Genomic DNA, 25,059 nt, shown 5'->3' with positions numbered 1-25,059 from the left:
GCGGAAGTGACTGGATGCTTCGTGTACAGCGCTATACTATGCCGCCTGACCATAAAAATAATGCAGTTACAGTAGGTGTTGGCAGCTGTACTACATTTACAACCAGTTTTAGAACACGGAACGAGAAGTGATGTCATGATTGCATGGATAGAAGTGACATAAAATAAATAAAGTTACGAAACATGACAGAAAATATGTATGAACTGAGTGGTAAATCTACATCTACATCTACATCTACATCTATACTCCGCGAGCCACCTTACGGTGTGTGGCGGAGGGTACTTATTGTACCACTATCTGATCCCCCCTTCCCTGTTCCATTCACGAATTGTGCGTGGGAAGAACGACTGCTTGTAAGTCTCCGTATTTGCTCTAATTTCTCGGATCTTTTCGTTGTGATCATTACGCGAGATATATGTGGGCGGTAGTAATATGTTGCCCATCTCTTCCCGGAATGTGCTCTCTCGTAATTTCGATAATAAACCTCTCCGTATTGCGTAACGCCTTTCTTGAAGTGTCCGCCACTGGAGCTTGTTCAGCATCTCCGTAACGCTCTCGCGCTGACTAAATGTCCCCATGACGAATCGCGCTGCTTTTCGCTGGATCATGTCTATCTCTTCTATTAATCCAACCTGGTAAGGGTCCCATACTGATGAGCAATACTCAAGAATCGGACGAACAAGCGTTTTGTAAGCTACTTCTTTCGTCGATGAGTCACATTTTCTTAGAATTCTTCCTATGAATCTCAACCTGGCGCCTGCTTTTCCCACTATTTGTTTTATGTGATCATTCCACTTCAGATCGCTCCGGATAGTAACTCCTAAGTATTTTACGGTCGTTACCGCTTCCAATGATTTACCACCTATGGCATAATCGTACTGGAATGGATTTCTGCCCCTATGTATGCGCATTATATTACATTTGTCTACGTTTAGGGAAAGCTGCCAGCTGTCGCACCATGCATTAATCCTCTGCAGGTCCTCCTGGAGTACGTACGAGTCTTCTGATGTTGCTACTTTCTTGTAGACAACCGTGTCATCTGCAAATAGCCTCACGGAGCTACCGATGTTGTCAACTAAGTCATTTATGTATATTGTAAACAATAAAGGTCCTATCACGCTTCCCTGCGGTACTCCCGAAATTACCTCTACATCTGCAGATTTTGAACCGTTAAGAATGACATGTTGTGTTCTTTCTTCTAGGAAATCCTGAATCCGATATTCCGTAAGCTCGTATTTTTTTCACTAAACGTAAGTGCGGAACCGTATCAAATGCCTTCCTGAAGTCCAGGAATACGGCATCAGTCTGCTCGCCAGTGTCTAAATACACCGAAATGCAGGAAAATTGAGGAAGTACTTCCGTGTGTTCTGGCTGCTGCAGTAGCATGCTTGTACTCTGTAACAAGTATGTGACAGCAAGAGGAAAAGAAGAGAACATTGACATGAAAGCATTGGGAACTAGGGGAACAGTCATTTTTTTCGTTCAGACAGCATTCTACTGTATTTCTATTGAGCTAATAGTGATACACATGAGTTGAGTGCTGTCTTTGATGCTTTCCTGGAAAAACAGAGAACCATCTGCCTCTAAACTTACTTGCATTTACGTTAAAGGATGACAGAAAGTGGATCGAGTCATCAGTTGATCTGGACTTGTGCTGAGGTATGATTTAATGGTAGACTGATGTTGCATTCTAGAGAGAGAGGGAAATGTTGCTGCGGGGCATTTGGCCATTTTGCTGATGTTCTGTCAGGATGCATCAACATCGTCTGCATTCGACTCGTATACAACTGCGTGTTCTGTATGTGTCTTAGAGAACTACCTACTTGCGATTGTTAACAACACACCTCTTGGTCGTCAGAGAACTTCCATATCATGTGTAATGAAATGTGACTATCCTATTCTGACACATTCCTCTAAATAAAGACTTATGGGGTGTCCTCCATTCCCCTGTCGCATCTAACGTGCAAAATCGAGACTTCAGTTTCATAACTAAGATGATTCTAAGTTAGTGACGTGTTCATGAGGCACTGCAATCCTCATACATACACTTGGCGGATGTCCCGTTTACAGAGTTAGTGGCAGCACGACATGAAATTTCACATGTCAAACACCACTACTACATCTTATCTGTTTCCTTGTGTGAGGTATTCTCCATTACTAACGATCATTTTATATAGGACTGATGCATGCATAGTACAATTTCTGAACTGTGATCAGATGTGAACAGTGGATACTGTACATCTCTGAAAAGCTATATTGTGCATGTATCACACAGAATCGATGTTTTAAGGAAGTAGTTTCTTCATTTTACAGTTTGTTACCATATTTTATGGTAGGCAGACCTGCAAGAATAATGTCGTGTACTGGAAATATGTTTCTTAGATTGGAATATTAACAGCATTGCATCCACGTGACTAATAGGTCGGAAACTGAAGCGCTCTAACATTATAGCTCATTTTATGTGCAGAACCGTGTAGCCATAGGTGTATGAGTGTTTATGTTCTCTTTTACCAATACCCTCATGGTACTGATCCCAGACACTAGAACAATAGAATTGATAGCATGGTTGTATTATGTAAAATGCTTTGAACTCCATCCATCTGGAGATCCATCATGCATAAAAACCATCCATTTCTTGTTCTTCTTAACCGTCTGCTATTACATCACAACATTTTCAAATCTACTGCTATAGACCAATAAGGGTGCTAACCTCCTCAACATGCGTGCATCTGGAGAAATCCTGTGCCCTCGGATGGGTGTGAACTGGGCAAGATCCATTCATTCACGAGACGTGGTCTGTAGCTGTCTACTCCTGGTCAGCTGCAGATTAAATCGGTAACAGTGCTGTGGGGCAGATTGTTCAAAGACAGTGCAAGGTGATCTTTCAGTCCCTAACTTTATCCTAATAATGCAAGAATGCCCTGTGATGCCCATCCGCAAAGAGAAAGATTTTCAATTACACACTACACTGAAGGTGCTGGAAATATGTAGATCAGTCAGGTATACTTTGATGATTGTTTGAGAATTAAGAATGGATGGACATACTGCACAGTCATCTATCTACATTCGCAATGGTACTCGCAAAGGAAGGGAGGGGCAGTTTAGCGATGATACTGAAAATGGGGAAGCATGCTGTCGCATCATTGGTCAGTGTTGAAATCACTGTAAAATTGCTAACATTGTCCAGACTATCAACTGTGATGCTTATTATTACAGTACATCGATGGTGTCTTTCCCATCCCATTCATCCATTGGTATGCTGTTGATTACCACATAATGACTGACTGACATTACTTGTTTAAAATGGAGACTGAGTTTTGATGGAGGGGCAACACCTTCTGGGGGTGGCTAGCACCGAAACAGTGACCACACACATGACTGCAGTATGGGGAATCAATTGAAATAGGACACAGGTTCATTAGCTATCTCATCACTGTAACAGATGAGTTTAAATATGGAGGTCATCAATCACCTTCAGGTAGCAGATTGGAAATGCTCCACAATGGCACAAAAGTCTTCCAGTTTCCTTACGTTTTGCCAGTCTCTTATTTAAAATCATTCAGTGTGTGTGTGTGTGTGTGTGTGTGTGTGTGTGTGTGTGTGTGTCGTGGTAGCAGCAGCAACAACATGAATTACACTCTGAGACGTCTAGTTTTTTGTGAGAGGCAATGGATCAGAATGTGTTGATGTCAGTTTCGGACCTGACACAGATCTGAAAGTCATGGCAGTAAAAACAAAATGCATGACAGTGTACAAAGTGTGTTACAGCAGAAGAAGGAAACGATGTTTCAAACAACCTCTCTTGTGACAGACAGTGTAGTCTGTGGGATACGGTCATCCTCCTCCTCCTACAGTACGAGCATTGACACTTTACACTGGTCTGTGCAAGCGACTTCAATCATTGGCCGCCAGCTCCAATGAATCAATACCTACATATTTAATAGGTATTATTTTTTGACAATTTTACACGTAATGAACGTGTCTGTGCTTCAGTGTACTGTATTATTTTGTGAACAGGTCTGTAGGCAGTGCAATGCAGCATTTCTACAGTTTATAATTAGTGATCACGTTTGCATAGCGTTTTACATGCAGTATCTTGACAGTTTATGAGTTGTTTGCGTGTCTGTACATCAGTTTACTGCATTATTCCCGTAATTTACGAGTAGTTTGCACGTCTGTAGGCTGTGGAATGCATTATTGCAGCAGTTAGTAAGCGTTTTTGCACAGTCTTATAAATGCATTGTTTTGATAATTTTATGCATAGTGAACATGTCTATACATCATTGTACTGCGTTATTTTGGTAATTGACCAGCAGATTGCAGGTCTGTAGGCTATGTATTGTGATCCCAAGCACATCAGGGCAACTGCTTTGTATCAGCGTGATAAATAAACTCCATCCCTATATCAGTTGTTTCAACTTCCCAGTGAAAATAAATAAAGTACACTCTCCAGCAGTTCAATACAGATTGAGTCCTTTTCCCGCCCCTTTTCCCCAGATAGTGATCTTGGACTATGTCGCAGGAGGGATGACAGCGCCCTCTGGTGGTGGTATTGTGTACTAGGTAAGTTGGACTCCAGACCTCATAGTGAACAAACTGGATTGGGCTACTGCCTATGACAACTAAAATTGTTTAAATAAACACTGCATGTAAAATAAAGACTTACATCCATCCTATCCAGTAGCCCAGCACAGTCTGAGTCGTTTTCCCGCCAGTTCCAAGGAAGAATTGGTTGTTGGATGACTTAGGTTAGTGGAGGTAGCCCAAGTAACCATTTTTCCCACCATTTTCTTAGCTTAGTGGAGGTAGCCCAAGTGACCTTTTTCCTACCAAAATTTGAACTTCTCACCATTTTCTTGGAGGGGAGGGGGTTAGATTAGTGGATGTAGCCCAATTGTCCTATTTTCCTGCCAAAATTTGAACTTCCCACCATGACATCATTACCGCCATCTTGAATAACTTTGGCAACAATGCAGAGTGGGGCTATACTCTCTTTGTCCCGCCACTATCATTCTGCACATTATTGATAACCACTCTTTATACAGAATTTCATTTACAAATAATCGTATTCACTTTATATTAGTCATATCAAACAAACATCAAAAGCAGTTTACCACACATTGTTAATGTTTATGTTCAAAAGTAGCTCAGAGTACAATGGCTACACTGTAGCGGAATTTAGAAGTACTTGCTTTCACAACGACAGCGAGAGGTTTTTTCGCAAACAGTTTTCAGTTACCGAGTTTAAGTACGAAAGTTTCAACCTGAGAAATTCCAGTTGTTAATATTAGGTACACCACACTTCATCTGTAGTAATGTCTTCCTTCTGCATTTGAAATATTAAAACTTAGCTTGTCTATGGTAGAAATTTCGGTCACCATATCGCACAGGCCTGGGAATAAAGGAGTATCACTTTGGTAGCATTCGCTCAAGGTGTTCATGGTGTAGCATTTCCAATTCCCGTCAGTGTATTTTTCACTACCCGAATTTGAATTATCTACCTCTTCTGCAGCCTTGGTGACTGCTAGTTCAAACATACCAAAGATCACTGAACAATGGTACAGTTTATCACTGACTTTGGAACAGAACAACTAAATGATTCAATATGGAATCGCATCAGAATCTTTTTTTACGAACTGTAACATAGTGGCTCGTAAAAATACTGTTCTAATCTGCCGGTCATGCCACTCGAGGTATTTCTGCTGCTTGAGCACAAAATGACATCTTTGCACTGGTAGTGCAGATAAACGAGTATCATAAGGTATGAACGATATCGAGGGCTTTCTAGTGGCAACCGGATTGTCTGGAGACTGCTGCACTCAAGTGCAGGCGCAAAAAAGTTGCAATACTGATATTTTTGTTTTAACTTATTTAAAGCTTTACATTATTTCAGATACCGTGTGTATTGTCCAAAATAAGTGATTCACTAATTAGTGTGTACCTAGCTTTAACTGCGGAACAGGGTTTAAGATGTATAAAGCACTACACGAACCATAGTTTATCTTAGTTGTTTTACAATAAGACCAAAATGTTGTCACACTTAGGATTACGGGTATGCACTTTCGCTCCTTTACGGACGAAAAGGAATCGCAGTATAAATTATGAACATTTTATGTGTTGTCAGTCGTTCCTTAGTTGCTTACATACGAGGCAGTATAAATAAAAGGCAGTATATATAAAAAAAAGACCGGAGTAACATTGCTGTGAGTGAAGTATGTGCAGTAAGCAATTGCACCGCTGGGAATGTGTAGCACAACTCATTGTCAGTTCTTTGCCGCCTGTGTTGTCGACCTGGCTTGTTATGTTCATTTGCGGTGATTGTTTTTGCTACTGCTGTTTCGTTTTTTATGACGGCAAGTTTAAGCGAACAACGTGCAGCTGTGGAATTTTGTTGTCTGCTCAGTATAAATACTGCAGAAACCGTTTTAATGTTGAAAACAGCTTACCAAGATGACACAATGGGAAAAACTCACATTTAAAAGTGGTTTTCTCGACTTAAAAATGGCAACATGTTGATTGATGATATAACTCGCTCTGGACGTCCATCAACTGCCCGCATCTGACTGACAATCTAAAGCAACGTCGAGTTGAAGCATGCCGTCCTTTGAAACAGCAGCTTGAAAATGATCCATATTTTCTGTCAATGGTCATTACTGGTCATGAGTCGTGGTGCAATGGTTACGATCCAAAACAAAGCAACAGTCATGCTAATGGAAGATGTTATCGTCACCCTGTCCAAAAAAATATCGTCAAGTCAAATTAAACAGCAAAACAATGCTGATTTGTTTTTTTGATACCAAGGGCGCAGTTCATTCAGAGTTTGTCCTGCCAGATCAGACCGTTAATCAAATCTTTTATTTGGCAGTTTTAAGAAGATTGTGGAACAGTGGTCGTTAAAAATGACCCGATTTGTGGCAGACAGGAGACCATTTCTTCCACCACGACAACGTACCTGCACAAAAATGGTTCAAATGGCTCTGAGCACTATGAAACTTAACATCTGAGGTCATCAGTCCCCTAGAACTTAGAACTACTGAAACCTAACTAACCTAAGGACATCACACACATCCATGCCCGAGGCAGGATTCGAACCTGCGACCGTAGCAGTCGCGCGGTTCTGGACTGAAGCGCCTAGAACCGCTCGGCCACCGCGGCCGGCTGCACCTGCACACACAGCCATCTTTGTTAGACAGTTTTTAGTTAAAAACGACATGGATACGCTGCCTCACGCACTTTACTCGCCCGACCTGGCCGAATGCGACTTTTTCTTATTTCCATGCATGAAAAGGGGCATGAAAGGACTCCGATACGACAACACTGAAGCAGTCAAGAAAAAAAGCGAGAGAGGAGCTGTCAGCTATTTCAAAAGATGACTACAAAAAGGTTTAGAAGAGTGGAAGCAGCGGTGGTAAAAATGTATTCGTTGCATTTGTGAGTATTTTGAAGGAGATATAGTTGTATTGTAACCAATTAGAAAATATATAGCTTTTAAAAAACAATTCTGTTTTCTTTGCTTACCCCATTGTATTTATGGAGATGAATTCCACCTCTGCAACTAAGTGAAAAGCGGTTTGTTTGTGCAATACGATTTTCGCTTCTTTTATTCAGTAGCCTGTAATATCATGTTTTCTTTTTGTATATAATAATTTCGATGCGTATTAATTACAAGTATGTTCCAAATTATATATTTTCTTGTTATTCTTTTCTGTTACAGGTGAGAAACAACTTTTGCAGAACAAGTTTTGTGGAGTTAAATGACAGTTTGATGTTATTCACACTTTCTATATTAATAACATCAGAAATAGTAAGTAAAACCAAATGGTAATTTAACGTCACGAAACTTGTGCTGCAACAAAATAATAAGAAACTGCGAGGGAATGCATAAAAGTAATATTTCTCGATTTTTATGTAAAAAGCCTTACAGCTTTTTCAATAAAGAAAACTTTATTAATATTCTAGATCTTCATCCTCACCCTATTTATTTCTCAACGTAGTCACACTGGTGACAAACGCGTTTCAGCCAGAGACCAGATTGATGATGTAGAGTGTGTGACATTGTTGACGGAGCCACAACCTCACCTCTGCTTGCACCGCTTCATCGTTATCAAAGCGGTATTGTCGAAGGAGCTCTTTATGTTCTGGAAACATACGGAAATCGGATAGTGCCAAGTCGGGGCTGTATGGAGGATGGTCGGTGACAGTGAACCCAAGACCTCGGATTGTTTCAGATGTCGCGGGACTCGTCCGCAGCCTAGCATTGTCATGCTGAAGGAGAGAGTGCACAGTGTGTGGAGGAACTGTCTGAAATCGAAACTCGATTACAGCACGTTGTTCCTCAAGCACCGACAAAGTTACATTTCACACCAACAAGGTACACGCTACAATTCAGAGCCCTCTAGCTGAAGAGTGTTTCCACTTGCGTCAGCGAAGCCGGAAAGTCGATCGAGTAATGTAAATAATATTTATGGCAGAACCGATATTGAGAACAGAATAAAAAATTCAGAGACATTACATTTAAGGAGTACCTCACGTATAATGTAGTAACATATTTGTAATTACACTACTGCCCATTAAAAATGCTACACCACGAAGATGACGTGATACAGACGCGAAATTTAACCGGCAGGAAGAAGATGCTGTGATATGTAAGTGATTAGCTTTTCAGAGCTTTCATACAAGGTTGGCGCCGATGGCGACACCTACAACGTGCTGACTTAAGGAAAGTTTCCAACCGATTTCTCATACACAAACAACAGTTGACCGGCGTTTCCCGCTGACACGTTGTTGTGTAAGGAGGAGAAATGCGTACCATCACGTTTCCGACTTTGATAAAGTTCGGGTTGTAGCCTATCGCGATTGCGGTTTATCGTATCGCGACATTGCTGCTCTCGTTGGTCGAGATCCATGACTGTTAGCAGAATGTGGAATCGGTAGGGTCAGGAGGGTAATACGGAACGCCGTGCTGGATCGCAAAGGCCTCGTATCAGTAGCAGTCGATATGACAGGCATCTTATCCGCATGGCTGTAACGGATCGTGCAGCCACGCCTCGATCCCTGAGTCAACAGACGGGGACGTTTGCAAGACAACAACCATCTGCACGAACAGTTCGACGACGTTTGCAGCAGCATGGACTATCAGCTCGGAGACCATGGCTGCGGTTACCCTTGACGCTGCATCACAGAGAGTACCGCCTGCAATGATACACTCAACGACGGACCTAGGTGCACGAATGGCAAAACGTCATTTTTTCGCATGAATCAAGGTTCAGTTCACAGCATCATGATGGTCGCATCCGTGTTTAGCGACATCGCGGTGAACGCACATTGGAAGCGTGTATTCGTCATCGCCGTACTGGCGTATCAGCCGGCTTGATGGTATGAGGTGCCATTGTTTACACGTCTTGGTCACCTCTTGTTCGCATTGACGGCACTTTGAACAGTGGACATTTCAGATGTGTTACGACCCGTGGCTATACCCTTTATTCGATCCATATGAAAGCCTACATTTCAGCAGGATAATGCACGACCGCATGTTGCAGGTCCTGTACGGGATCTTCTGGATACAGAAAATGTTCGACTGCTGCCCTGGCGAGAACATTCTCCAGATCTCTCACCGACTGAAAACGTCTGGTCAATGGTGACCGAGCAACTGGTTCATCACAGTAATCCAGTCACTACTCTTGATGAACTGTGGTATCGTGTTGAAGCTGCATGGGCAGCTGTACCTGTTCACGCCATCCAAAATCTGTTTGACCCAATGCCCAGGCGTATCAAGGCCGTTATTACGGCCATAGGTGGTTGTTGTGGGTACTGATTTCTCAGGATCTATGCACCCAAATTGCGTGAAAATGTAATGACATGTCAGTTCTAGTATAATATATTTGGCCAATGAATACCCGTTTATCATCTGAATTTGTTCTTGGTGTAGCAGTTTTAATGGTCAGTAGTGTAGTAAACATCGTAACTATTATAAACAAAAAGCAGGCCACTGAAAATGCTTGACATATAAAAAAAGCGAAACGCGTATGGCACAAAACAAATTGGTTTTCATTTTGTTCTAAGTCGAAATACATATCCATAAACATGAATTACGTATTTCAGTGTATCTCGCTTAAATATATATTTCTGCTTTTATACGAATGTAGACAATCATTAGTGTGGTATTAGACGTTGGCACAGCTATGCCTCCGATTTTCAAGGATCAAATAAGCACTGTGGAATTTCTATCACCATCTCTTCTGCAACGTACCTGAATAATAACATCGGTTAGGCCGGCCTGGGTGGCCGAGCGGTTCTAGACGCTACAGTCTGGAAATGCACGACCGCTACCGTCGCAGGTTCGAACCCTGCCTCGGGCATGGATGTGTGTGATGTCTTTAGGTTTGTTAGGTTTAAGTCGTTCTAAGTTCTAGGAGACTGATGACCTCAGATGTTAAGTCCCGTAGTGCTCAGAGCCATTTTGAATAACATCGGTTACAAAGTGTTGGCTTTTCTATCTGCAGCGGTGGACGTCAATCTGCTAATGTAAAGACCTATAGAATTCCAATACGCCCTGATCTTTGCGAAAGAGACAAATGGATCGTTCTGTCTGTCACGGGAATCCGGATGCTGGCAAAGTCCACTAAATCCACAGACTCCTTCCACTGAAAAATGAAAAATGTGTGATCGCGAATTTGCAGCCAATAAAATGATCCAGTAACGGGCTAATTAACAAGCTAATTAATAGAGCATTACCGTAAACTGAAAAACCCGTCCAGTGGGGTCCGCTTGTAATGACACACGTCGGCGTATCAGCGTTCCCCTCCCTCCCTCCCTTGATTGGCACAGTTACGCCGGTCAAGCGGGCCCAACCATCACCCAGAGGGGGAGCCCTCCCGCAGTCGCCAATTAGCAGCAGGAACGTGAGGTTGGCGGCACTGAGGGGAGCCAGCTCGTCGGGGAATCCCCTGTATTGGCCTCAATGACTGGCGACCAGTTGTTGCCTGACATTTACTAGAATGTGATAAGGCTGCACATACCTCATACATTTTGTTGCTGAGGGCGTTATTCAAATGGTACGATTTGGCTTCTGTCAGTTGCACAAAATACCAATTTATGGAAGTTGATATAATGCCAAAAGGAAGCATGCTCTATTTTAAATTTTTGTATAATAAGTTATTACATCCAAAATCTCCTGCGTATTACCGGTTTCAGCACTTTATTACCATCTTCTGATGTTCCCAGAATGATATTTTCACTCTGCAGTGGAGTATGCGCTGATATGAAACTTCCTGGCAGATTAAAACTGTGTGGCGGACCGAGACTCGAATTCGGGACCTTTGCCTTTCGCGGGCAAGTGCTCTACCAACTTTTTTTTTTATTTTTACTTTAGGATTGACATTCTGTCACGCTGACCACATTTTTTTAATTTTTTTTACCAGGAACAGGGTAAATGAACAAAAGATCTTTATTGGTACAAACTTAAATACAACAGAAATGCCATCCTTCCAGCGAAAATAACACAAGACATTATACTCGTACAAGGCGAGCAATTTTTTTTAAGAAACAGTGTGTAGTAAAAAAAAATAGAAAGAATAATAATAATAAAGATGTAAGCTAAGAGGTGTGAAGCAATATACAGTGGAGTGAGGGAAAAACCAGTGTTTTCTGGTATAGTGCATAGAAGAAAGGAGGCGCGTGTCCATGCGCCTACTCCACTGTGCGTTACAATGTAGAGAGTAGCGCGGGGGGCTCTCAGATGTCAGCAGGGAGGGGGGGGGGCGGGAGTGCTGTCGGCGTGTGGCACCATCCAACTGAGCGGGGGTGACGTAAAGATCGCACGTACGTAATTGGCGAAGAAGGCGCGGTAGCGCGGTCGGTGTTCGACTTCACTGTGGGCGGTTTGTAAGTACTGCCAGAAATCGAGGCGTGATTTGTCGTCATCATTATACATGTTGGTGATCGTCCATCCCTTGACCCATACAATCGCATGATTTTTGGTGGCGGGGAAATAAGTGTTCTCAGGATGGATAAAAGTCCATGGGTCAATCGAGTCCGGCGGAACGCGGAGGTAACAGGCAACGAACTGTCGGGCAAGTTTCCAGACGTCACTGGTGGCAGTACAAGTCAGTTGATGGACATCGTCATCCACGAGGTGGCAAATGGAACAAAGTGGAGAGTCCTGTAGTCCGATGGCGTAAAGACGATGATTTGTGGCGAATTTTGCATTTGCGACTTGGTACCATGTTGCCCGGACGTTGGAGGGAAGAAAAGGCTGGTGAATGTGACGCCAAACCGTGGGCCACCGCGTGGATGGATGTCTCAGTTCGATATTGTTGCTAGATATGGAACGAAGGAGTGAGGTGTAAAAATCTTTAGGTCGAGGAGAACGCGTGGTCGATATGTGTGTGTGAGCATAACTGAAGTCGATGTTGAAATCAGAAATGTGCGTCAGATGGTGCTGGATGTGTCCGACTGGTACTGGTGGTGTTGTGGTCGCGGGCACAAGAATTTCCAGCAAGCTGCGCGTAAGGGAGGTGCCCCCGTGCCACTGCTTGTGCATGGTGGACATGTACAAGGACGCCGCGTGGAGTCGCACATTGACAAGGCCGAGGCCCCCCGCTCGCGGGGGAAGGGTGAGCGTGTCGTAGCGGACCTTAAAGAGCGTACCGGCCGTAAGGAAGTATCCGAAGGCAGCCTGGAGGCTGCGTCCAATAGTTGATGGCAGCGGGAGGACCTGTGCAATGTGGACCATTCTGGACGCCACATGTTGATTGAGGTATTGGACACGTTGTAAAGAATCGAGTCGTCGGAGAAGATTTTGTCGCACCGTCGTGCGGATAGTTTGGAGTGCACGCCGAAAATTGATGGCAGCGGAGCGGCGCACGGTGGAGGTGAAAATGATACCAAGGTATCGTAGTTTTTGTACACACGGGAGAGGTGCAAAGTCGTCGTGTGAGAGGCCGCGTCCAATGGGCATCGCCGCGGATTTAGCCACATTCATGTTACTGCCGCTGCAGTGCCGTACGTTGATATCAAATCAAGTACCGTGTGTGTTTCACTCCGTGAGCGGATCAAGAGGAGGAGGTCGTCCGCATACGCACGACATTTAAAACTGTGCTGTCGCAGGGTGAGACCAGAAAGGTGGCTCGTCAGACTCCCGATGAGTGGCTCCAGGCTCATGGCATACAGTAGGGTCGAAAGTGGGCAGCCTTGCCGTACGGAACGCCGGATCGCCACTGGTCCCGCCACACGGCCATTAACCTGAATCAGCGATTCGACGGTGCCGTACAGGCGCCGGATAACGTCGATAAAGGCTGGTGGAAAACCCATGCGGTTCATCACTGAGAACACAAAAAGATGCCGCACTTTGTCGAATGCGCTGCCAAAATCAATGGCAACCACTGCGGCGCGGAGTCTGCACGCCGCTGCGAGTGCAATTAAATCGCGACATTCTCCTGTGGCCGTTTGTATATTAACTGAGCCGCCCGGAGTTGTCTGTTCTGCGGATATAATGCTGGCCAGGACCTTGCAGCATCGTGTTGCCAGTAGGCGTGTAAAAATTTTACAGTCTGCGTTAAGCAGACTCAGGGGACGGTAATGTGCAGTCGTCACACCTGGTGTTGGTTTGTGGATGGGTATAATAATTCCCGTGACGAAGGACGGCGGTACGGCGTTCCCCATCGTGAGCAGTTCATGAAACATCGTTGTCCACCGTGACGCCATTAGTGTGAAGAAAGCGCGATAAAATTCTATCGGCAATCCGTCGACACCAGGTGACTTATTCAGAGCCCCGTTTTTGATTGCAACGTGGACTTCGTCACGCGTAATGGGCTCCATCAGCTCGTCCGCTTCGTCGCTCGTGAGGGTGCGAGTTACGTGTGGTAACACAGACTCCTCAGCGTGGTTGTTGGTAGTCGCCTCCTCGTACATTGTGCGGTAGTGGTCTACAAAGGCACTGACGATTTCGGCCTGGCAAGTGACATGCTGGCCGCGACAGGTGGTGATCTCGGTGATGAGTTGTTGTCGTCGATGTTTCCTATCGGAGGCGATATGATGCATGGTCGGAAGTTCTTGTTCCGCCGAATCTTGACATCGGGTTCGCACCATAGCCCCCTGCAGTCTACGGCGTGTCAAAGTTACAATTTGCGCCTTAATCCTGGTGCGTTCCCTCTGGGTGTCGGGGGTGGGCGGTTGGGCGTCCAGGTAGCGGAGAACGGCGTAGAAATAGTCGGTAGTGTGCCGGCGCCACACAGCAACTTCCTTTCCATACTGAATCAAAGTACATCGAACAGCAGGTTTGGCACATTCCAGCCACCAGGTCAAGGTCGTGCAGTATTTAGGTAAGCGACGTTCACAGGTGGCCCATGTCTCGGTAACACGTTGAAGACATTCGGGATCATGAAGATGGGAGGTGTTTAGCTTCCACGGTGCACAACTACGCCAGACCACTTGCTTGGGGAAGAGAATGTTGCAGATGTAGGCACAGTGGTCCGAAAAGGCCAGGGGCCAAAGTTCTGCACCTTGGACTGCAGGTGTGAGTTCCCGAGAGACGTAAATTCTATCAAGGCGGCTCGCGGAGTGACTCGTCTGGTAAGTATGTCCAGGCGCGTCGCCGTGCTGAACTTCCCAAGTGTCGCGGAGCAACAGATCTCGGACGACAAGACGCAGTTCTTGACAGGTATTGTAGTGGGGCACTTGATCTTTAGGGTGCAATACACAATTAAAATCACCCCCAAGCAAGTAATGGTCGCAGCGTTCAAGAAACAAAGGAGCGATTTCTTCTGAATAGAAGAGTGCCCTGTCGCGTCTGCGGGTGGAGCCTGACGGAGCGTAAATGTTGACGATACGCGTCACCATGACGGTGACGGCCATGCCTCTGGCAGATGGAAGGTACGTGATATCGGCCACTGGAATGCCTTCTCTGGCGTAGATTGCTACGCCGCGTCCCAGGTGGTCACCAGGAGAAGCAAAAGTGTTATATCCCGCGACGTCTGGAAGTGTGGCCAAGTGTACTTCCTGTAATAGTGCGATATCGACGTCCGACGCCCATATCATCTCTCGCAGCAGTTGAAGTTTCACTGGTGAGCTAATGGTGTTAGTGTTGATCGTCGCTATTCGGTAGATTTGGAGCCGTACCCCGCCGTGGAGGGGAACTCCACCGGCGGAGGATGAAGAGGGGCGAGGCAACGGCGAGCCGTGCCGTATGCCACCTGACGACGTTATCAGCGGCGTAACGATGCTTCCGTCTGGGGTAACTCTGTCCCCAGCGTGTGGTCCGGCTCCTCAGCGACGTCCTCACTCCACACCATTGAAGGCGTTGTCGTTGTGATGGTCGTACGTTCCACTTCGGTCGTAGGGGCGGTGGACGTCTCGGCGGCAGTCGCAACGGTGGAGTCCATTGGTTCAGGAGCACCTGAGCGAGCCAGTAGAGTAGGCATCGACGTATCCACAGTCGGCGTCATGTTGTCGTCATTCGTATCGTCGTGTAGGTTCTCCGAGGCCTCGTCGGGTCGGACGGCCTCTGGAGTACGAGGGGGAGGTGATCCGTCTCGTTCCGAGACCGTACGGCGCCTCCTCTTGCGCCTCTTAGGTGATCGTTGTTTGCGGGTTCGTCCCTCCGTGTCGGAAGACGGAAGGGAGTCGCGTCGCTCTGAGAGGAAGGCCGTCCCGGGAACGTCAAATGAAGGGGCGTCCATATGTTCAGGCGGGTGGGTGTCGGAAGTCGTCGCTGTTGGTAGTGGCGCCGGAGTAGCGTCAGGCTTTGAGCGCGACGTGTTGGCCCCGGCGGCATCCGTAGCAGCTGGAAGGGTTACCGGTACGTGGGCCGATGGGCGGCGGCCAGTGGGAGAAGAAGAGAGCGCCGATGCGTAAGTGATCGGTAAAGCCGCCGTCGGAGCCGGAGGTGCCACGGTAGCGGCTGCCAATTGGGTGATTCGTCGCTGAAGACACTCAGATCTGAGGTGGCCTTCTTTGCCGCACTCGGAACAGGTCTTGGGTTGGCCGTCGTATATGACAACCGCGCGGCACCCGCTAATTTGCAGGTAAGATGGCACGTGGCGATGGAGGTCGGTGGTGATCTGCCGTACACCGTTAAGAATGGGGTACGTTTGGAATTGCGCCCAGCGTTCGGCAGTGTGGCCGTGTACAGTGCCATAGGGGCGGAAAGCCGCGATAACGTCTTCCGCCGGAAGCTCGAACGGGAGTTCGAAAACTCGTATGGTGCGCATTCCTAAGCCGGCATGGTCGACAGTTACCGCTCCGACATTGCCGTCGGCGTGGCAAAAGCGTAATTCATGGTTGGTGTCACGAAGTATTCTTTCACATACCGCGTCATTGACGACTTTGACGTACACAGTACTGCTTAATATGGACAAATGGATGCCCAAGATGTCGGAAGCTGGGATCTTAGAAACGTCGCGTAGGAAGCGTTCCACTTCTAAGGCCTTTGGTCGTGCGTATTCGTTGCAGAAGTTGAATGGTAATGTCGATTTTCGAAAACGGTTGGCCATGGTTCTAGTGCACGTAAGCGACACGTAAGTGACGGCCGCTGAAATGTAAACAACAGCGAGCGCGCGCGCTCCGCAGGCGGAAACAACAACACGTCCGCACTGCACGGCGGCGAAAGCCGGACTGACCAGCTGAGCTACCCAAGCACGACTCAGGCCCCGTCCTCACAGCTTTACTTCCGCCAGTACCTCGTCTCCTACCTTCCATCTTCTGATGTGTTTATTTCGCTAAAAACTTCCTCAAGTGCTGCCACTACAGATAAGTTTAATGCAACCCGCGATGCCTTCAAAACCCACACACGAGGGTGTTGTAATCTCTCTCTCCGTACTTGTAACCAATTAGTCCTACAGAAGGACATGAACAGGACCTTTCTGTTGTAAATTTAATGCACGTAAATTTTGATCTGGGATACGTTTTCACTGGAGGTCACAGTTTTCAAGTTATTCAAGAAAAATACATTTGAAAGTCACTTCTGTATATTTTGCTTTAATAATTCTAAAACTACTACCCCTAGAAAAAACGTACGCCAGTATAAAATTTAACTGCGTTAAATATCCTGTAATAAGGTTCTGTTCATTTTTTCTTTAGGTCTAATAGCTTTCACTTACGATGGGAGAGAAAATGGAAATCTTGCATATGGCACTCGAAGGTGTTGCAAGTTGCATTAAACTCTTAGATAAGGCAGCTGTATCATGCTGTATAATGATTTCAGATAACGCATTCTGAACATCATGAAGTCTTACAAACTGTCAGTGAATACATCATATCGTCCCATATTAGAGAAGACTTTTCTTGGCGTAGCTGTTAGCGAATTAATCATATCTGAAGATGGCAGTCAGTTGCTGAAACTGTAAGTGTGAACACTGTAACTTTTAACCGATTTTCGAGGTAATAAATAATTATGTCAAACTGTGAAGTAGGAAGAAAAGCCGCGCGGGGTAGCCGCGTGGTCTGGGCGCTTTGCCACGGCTACCCACGTCGGAGGTTCGAGTCCTTCCTCGGGAATGGGTGTGTGTGTTGTCCTTAGCGAAAGTTAGCTACAGTTACATTAAGTAGTGTGTCAGCCTAGAGACCGATGACCTCAGCAGCGTACTCCCACAATTTCCAAAAAGTTTTAGGAAGAAAGCAACTGAAAGTCGCCGGCTGCAGACAACAGCCCCATACACTGAACGAAGCACAGAAATCTTGAGGCACAGCTGATAGACATTCTTACATCAAGATTTACGTACGTACCCGACAACCCATTGTACAGTGTGAGGTGTAGGGTACATTATACGATGCTAGTCAATCCCCTTCCCACTACTCTTGCAAATAGAGCGATTCAGAAATGATAGACTTCACACTTCTGTGCGATCACTAATTCCCTAGTTTTTTCCTCGAGATGCGAGATGAATGTCTGAGGCAGCAGAATCGTTCTGTAGTTCGTCATAAATGCTGATGTGCCTTCTAGTCTTCATTGAAGCTCACACAGGTTCTCTGTAGGATCTACCAGTAAAAATCCCGCAGCTCAACTGCTCTAGCGTCTGCCTTCAATACGACCAGATAGGATTTCACATGCTGTAGTAGCACTCGCACAAGAGTTGGAATACGTTCTCCTGTTTAGGTGCGCTACACTTCCCCAAAATGCTCCCAAAAAATCCTTATCTTCCATTCGTCTTCCATATAACTGACCTTATGTACTCGTTCCATTGCACGTTATTTCGTAACGCAGATACTAAATCGATGTGAATGAGTCAAACAACATACCATTAACACAGTAATAGAGTATTACACCAATATTTCTCGTCCTATTCTTCAGCAATAACTGAAAGGTCGTGTGGCGAGTGCCTGCCGGTGGATAGAACCGATCACCTGGTGCAAGTATTTCAGGTGACGCCACTATAGCGACTTGCGCGTCGATGAGGTTGAAGTGAGGCATTTGACACCATCCTGCATTGCCGTTTAATGACAAAAATACGAGCTTACGGACCTGCTATTGTATTCAAGACTTTCTTGCAGATGGAAATAGACTCGTCGCTCTTAACGGAAAGACGTAAAGGTAATATCCGGAGTACCAGAGGGAAGTGTGATAGGACCGTTGATGTTTACAATATATGTAAATGATCTAGTAGAAAGCGTCGGATGCTCTTTAGGGCTATTCGCAGATGATGCAGTTGTTTATACCAAAGTAGCAACGCCATAAGATAGTAAGAATTTGCAGATCGACCTGGAGAGAATTGATGAATGGTGCAGGCTCTGGCAGTTGACCCTGAAGATAAATAAATGTAACATATTGCGCATACATAGGAAAAGATATCCACTTCTGTGCAGCTACACTATTGTTCCCATTGACGGCACTTTGAACAGTGGACGTTACACTTCAGATCTGTTACGACCCGTGGCTTCTACATTTCAGCAGGATAATGCACGACCGCTTGTTGCAGGTCCTGTACGGGCCTTTCTGGATAATGAAAATGTTCGACTGCTGCCCTGGCCAGCACATTCCCAGCAGATCTCTCACCAACTGAAAACTATTGAAATTTCGGGACAGCACTTTCCAGGAGGAGTCAGACAACATATTACTTCCCCCCACATACGTCTCGCGTATTGACCACGAGGAGAAAATTTGAGAGAGCCAATACAGAGGCTTAGTGACAATCATTCTTCCCACGCACTATTCGCGGGTGGAACAGGGTTGGAGGGATCAGATAGTTGCGCCGAATGTACCCTTCGCCACACATCATTAGATGGCTTGCGGAGTGCGATGTAGGATGTACCACTGTGAGCTGCGCTGTTGCGACGTCTTTGCAAGTTTACAAAATAAAAAAAAAAGCCGGCTTCCATGACTTATCCAAGCTGAAACCGCAGTCTCTATTAATTAATTTCGTCGCCAAACGAATTTCAGCTGATTGTTTCACCGTCGAGACTCAAAACTTAGACGACACTAGAATTTCGTCTATTTCACACAACAGAGAGCGACAAATATGAGTACAGCGATCTACTACAGCCTATTTATTGGGCTGTAATAACCAGGTTTACCTACGGTGTTCCCGGCGGGGTCAGTGATTTTCTCTGCCTCGTGATGACTGGGTGTTGTGTGCTGTCCTTAGGTTAGTTAGGTTTAAGTAGTTCTGAGTTCTAGGGGACTGATGACCATAGATGTTAAGTCCCATAGTGCTCAGAGCCATTTGAACCATTTGAACCTACGGTGTTCCGTGCGTCTTTCATAGACTGTGCAAGTTAAAGTCCTATGTATGAAAGGCCTCACTCTCTTGATATCTTGCAATCCCCAGGCACTGTAGCATCAAATTATCCTTAACAGAAACCAAGAGTGTTGCTGCATTCGGTGGAGGGCGAAAAATTAATTTGACTTTGTGCTTGCTGAATATACTTCCTGTTTTTGACGAGAGGAATGGCAGGAAAGTCATGGTCTTAAATCTTTCTGATTCTTTTTGTGTATTCCTTATGGTCACCTTTGGTTTCATTCGTAGCGCCTTTCTTATATGCTGCGGAGAATCCCGTTGGCTTCAAAATTCTTGTCAAGTGTAGAAGCTCGTCCTCCAGACTGCTCTCGACAGCAATTATGTGTGGTCTGTGAGTCAAAGCTCTGAGGATAGTCACCATCTGAGAACGATGGTGGGAGCTATTTGCATGTAAATATAAAAGCGTGTGAGTCTGGCTTCGATATACTGCATGTCCGAAAGTGCCATCAAAAAATGGTTCAAATGGCTCTGAGCACTATGGGACTTAACTTCTGAGGTCAACAGTCGCTTAGAACTACTTAATCCTAACTAACTTAAGGACATCACACACATCCATGCCCGAGGCAGGATTCGAACCTGCGACCGTAGCGGTGGCGCGTTTCCAGAAAGTGCCCTCATCTTTACGCCATGCCACCCACAGCTTCCAAAAACGGAAGAAATCCTTCTTTCTCGATTTATATTATAAACTGGATTTATCCATGAATGGAATTCAGATGGTTTAAAATTTTTTGTAATTTCTCTTCACCATGGGGTTACACTACAAATGTGTTGTCAATACATCTCCATATCACTGCGGTTTTCAGGCTAGAAGATTCCAGCGCCTTTTCCTTACAATTCTCGATCAACGAACTGGCCACCAAGAGCGGCATAGGACTTCCATTACGACACCATCAGTCTGTTCAAAAATTCGTTAATAAGTAAGAATTATGTCGAGATCACAACATGTTTGAACAAAGTTGATATCTCTTAACACAACTTTTGCCAGTAAGGGGTAAGCATTCTGAAAAGGATACCTTTGTGAATAAGGACACCACATCAGAGCAAACTAATAGATCAAAATTGTACAGCTTCAGTTTTCTCTTTCTGCGTACGTCAGGAGCACATTTCCCTTAAGAGGCCAGTTCAGTCGTAGTTTTAAGAACCAATGTTACTCACTGTTGGACACATATGAACGTTTTTCTTATGGATCTTTGGAAGTCCATACAGTTTCGCAGGAACTGCACACCTTGTTTTCAATCTTCGCACAACTTCTGTCGGAAAGGGGAAGGCTTTAAGAAGCAAAACAGTTTCATGTACTATCTCATTAGTGGGGTATTTACTGATCTTCCGATATTTGTTATCACTCAGTAAAACGTACATTCTATCACGTTGTTCGCCACGAGATATTAAAACAGTGCCATTATCTTTATCAACTAAAAGAAGCATCTGGGTATCCTGGCGAAGCTTGCGATGTGCAGCCCTCTCTGCCACAGTAGCAGAGTGATTCCGTGATGATGTTAGGAACTTACATGGATGATGGAGAAGGGTAAATGTATCACTTTGCGGTAAGGTGTCCTGGTCCGGTAATGCGCAACAGAGTTAAAGGATCAGTTTTCCGAAACGTCGTAATTCCCACCCATTGTGACGCTAAGTCTGAAACTTGGTGCAGTGATGTGAACACTGGTGTGACGTCACCCTAGCACTCGACAACACTTCAAAGTGTTAGGTGTCGACAAATGCGAACAAAAGGCCACAGCTCAGAAGTTCGTGTGATGTGTAAGGAGAGTTAATAATGTCACATCGGCTCCAAAGTTCGCCAAAATTCCGTCCAACGTTACTGTGGACTTGTCGCTCGATGGGCAGATTATCATAATCCCTCTTATCCAAATTCTTCCCCATCTTTTGACGCATGTGGCCAACGGCCTTGCCGCAGTGGTAACACCGATTCCCATCATATCATCGAAGTTAAGCCTGTCGGGATAGGCTAGCACTTAGCTGGGTCACCGTCCGGGTCTGCCGAGTGCTGGTGATACGTGAGGTAGACTCCGACCCTGTGAGGCCAATTTACGACCTACCTGACTGAAAAGTAGCGGCACCAATGATGAAAACACGTTTCATCCAGCACATACTATCGATATTCTTGCTACATGTTTGCCGACCGGTCTTCTGTTGACAGCTTACACCAGCACACGTGGAATGTCTTTAAATTCATGATCTTAAAACTCCAAATCAGCAGCTTCAGAAGTAAGACTAACATTTACAGTTAAATTTATTACCGAGTATACTCTGTGATTTAACACCCTCAATTTTAATCATTAATTGAAGCCTTTCACATTACAGGACATGTATATACACTACTGGCCATTAAAATTGCTACACCAAGAAGAAATGCAGATGATAAACGGGCATTCACTGGAAAAATATATAATCCTAGAACTGGCATGTGATTACATTTTCACGCAATTTCGGTGCATAGATCCTGAGAAATCAGTACCCACAACAACCACCTCTGGCCGTAATAACGGCCTTGATACGCCTGAGCATCGAGTCAAACAGAGCTTGGTTGGCGTGTACAGGTACATCTGCCCATGCAGCTTCAACACGATACCGCAGTTCATCAAGAGTAGTGACTGGCGTATTGTGACGAGCCAGTTGCTCGGCCACCATTGACCAGACGTTTTCAGTTGGTGAGAGATCTGCTGGGAATGTGCTGCCCAGGGCAGCGGTCGAACATTTTCTGTATTCAGAAGATCCCGTACAGGACCTGCAACATGCGGTCGTGCATTATCCTGCTGAAATGTAGAGTTTCGCAGGGATCGAATGAAGGGTAGAGCCACGGGTCGTAACAGATATGAAATGTAACGTCCACTGTTCAAAGAGCCGTCAATGCGAACAAGAGGTAACCGCGGCGTGTAACCAATAGCACCCCATACCATCACGCCAGGTAATACACCAGTATGGGGATGACGAGTACACGCTTCCAATGTGTGTTCACCGCGATGTCGCCAAACACGGATGCGACCACCATGATGCTGTAAACAGAACTTAGATTCATCCGAAAAAATGACGTTTTGCCATTCGTGCACCCAGGTTCGTCGTTGAGTACACCATCGCTGGCGCTCCTGTCTGTGATGCAGCGTCAAGCGTAACCGCAGCCATGGACTCCGAGCTCATTGTCCATGCTGCTACAAAATTCGTCGATTTGTTCGTGCAGACGGTTGTTGTCTTCCAAACGTCCCCATCTGTTGATTCGGGGATCGAGACGTCGCTGCACGACCCGTTACAGCCATGCGGATAAGATGCCTGTCATCTCGACTGCTAGTGATACGAGGCCGTTGGGATCCAGCACGGCGTTCTGTATTACCCTCCTGAGCCCACCGATTCCATATTCTGCTAACAGTTATTGGATGTCGACCAACGCGAGCAACAATGTCGTGATACGATAAACCGCAATCGCGATAGGCTACAATCCGACCTTTATCAAAGTCGGAAACGTGATGGTACGCATTTCTCCTCCTTACACGAGGCATCACAACAACGTTTCACCAGGCAACGCCGGTCAACTGCTTTTTGTGTATGAGAAACCGGTTGGAAACTTTCCTCATGTCAGCACGTTGTAGGTGTCGCCACCGGCACCCACCTTGTGTGAATGGTCTGAAAAGCTAATCATTTGCATATCACAGCATCTTCTTCCTGTCGGTTAAATTTCGCGTCTGTAGCACATTTTCGTGGTGTAGAAGTTTTAATGGCCAGTAGTGTACCTCGTCGTCACCAAATGGATTCTGAAGCTCGCTTAGAACAGATGGGTATTGCTAGAGTCACATATCTGTTGAGGACGGATACGTTGTAAACATATTGTGAGATTTCTGGACAGTACCACATAAAGAACCACGAGAACAGCTTAAGCGAGACAGACAAACGGTTTCGCGGCCAGTGCAGCAGTGCTCGGCGGTTGTTGACAGAATCGCCTCGGCGGCTTCGGGAGGGCACGCACCCCGAGCCGGACCCTCCGCTGTTAATTAGCGAATGGCCACCCACGCTAGCAGCTAACGAGCGATTAGTCCGCGCCACTAGCTAGAATAACTGCACCTGTCCCGCGTCCCGGCGATGCAGCCGGACGTGAAAAGTTGCCCCAAACTCATTCCGCGACTGTCGCCTCCACGCCGAAGAGCAACAGTCCACTGCTCGCCATTGTTTTGCTACTCGTTAAACTTGTTAAGGTAATAACAAACTTTCCTTTTATGCTTCACTTAATCCTATTTGTTGCAGTTTGATCACGATCAGGTGGTAGAATAAATTCGAAATCAAAAAGTGCAAACAACATCACATAAGGATTTCTGAGAATAATATTTTTACTTTGGGGAAAGGAAGTGAGGTTTACAGTTCGTCGCAGGTAATGTGAAAATTTGTAATATTTCACAATATTCTGAAATATGAAAAGAAGATACACTGTACGGGAAGTGATAACTCTCAAGAAAGGGTAGACGAGGTAATGTCTCTTTGTGACACTGTAATATTGTTCTTAGCACTGTAATACTTTTTTCTTTTTTATTTTCCGGCAGCGGTGCCCGAGCGGTTTTAGGCGCTTCAGTCTGGAACCGCGCGACTGCTACGGCCGCAGGTTCGAATCCTGCCTCGGGCATGGATGTGTCTTGTGTCCCTAGGTTAGTTAGGTTTAAGTAGATCTAAGTTCTAGGAGACTGATGACCTCAGATGTTAAGTCCCATAATGCTGAGCCATTTGAACCATTTTTATTTTTATTTTACATTATTTTTCGACGACAGCCACTGAACATGAAGTTGGCAATAAAAGCAATTTATAAACGTACTGTAGTAAAATTATTGGAATTATGATGACACCGAATGCCAAGCATAACTTAACTCCACTATTATTGAACATTTAAACGAAAGTATAAAACTGTCTTTTTACTTTTTGTAGTCATGTAATTGTTGCTCAACCCTTTGTTGTACAGAGGTTTATTTCGTTACAATGTGACTGCGCAATGAAACTTCCTCGCAGATTAAAACTGTGTGCCGGACCGAGACTCGAACTCGGGACTTTTGACTTTCGAGGGCAAGTGCTCTACCAACTGAGCTACCCAAGCACGACTCACGTCCCCTCCTCACAGCTTTCCTTCTGCCAGTATCTAGTCTCCTACCCTCCAAACTATACGGAAGCTCTCCTGCGAACCAAAATTCTCATTCTCACTCTGAGTGCATAATGCTAGGTGAACCGAAAAGTAATTTTTTATTTACGTTGAAATCAAACACTTGAATTGTTAATAAGTTTTTATTTTTAATCAATGACTTCATCACCCTTTTTATCAACAAACGTTTGCCATCTAGCGTGC

At 45.4% G+C, this 25,059-nt stretch overlaps 1 non-coding gene across 1 annotated transcript; it reads right to left on the bottom strand.

The window, feature by feature from the left end:
- Positions 1 to 24,739: 24,739 nt before the first annotated feature.
- Trnas-cga (transfer RNA serine (anticodon CGA)) lies at positions 24,740 to 24,814 on the bottom strand. Its single transcript has one exon. It is a non-coding gene; the product is annotated as a tRNA-Ser (tRNA).
- Positions 24,815 to 25,059: the final 245 nt, after the last annotated feature.

Source organism: Schistocerca serialis, chromosome 5, assembly GCF_023864345.2.
Source record: "Schistocerca serialis cubense isolate TAMUIC-IGC-003099 chromosome 5, iqSchSeri2.2, whole genome shotgun sequence".
NCBI classification, from domain to species: domain Eukaryota; kingdom Metazoa; phylum Arthropoda; class Insecta; order Orthoptera; family Acrididae; genus Schistocerca; species Schistocerca serialis.
Note: the sequence above shows the minus strand (reverse complement) of the source record. Positions and strands in the feature narration are given on the sequence as shown.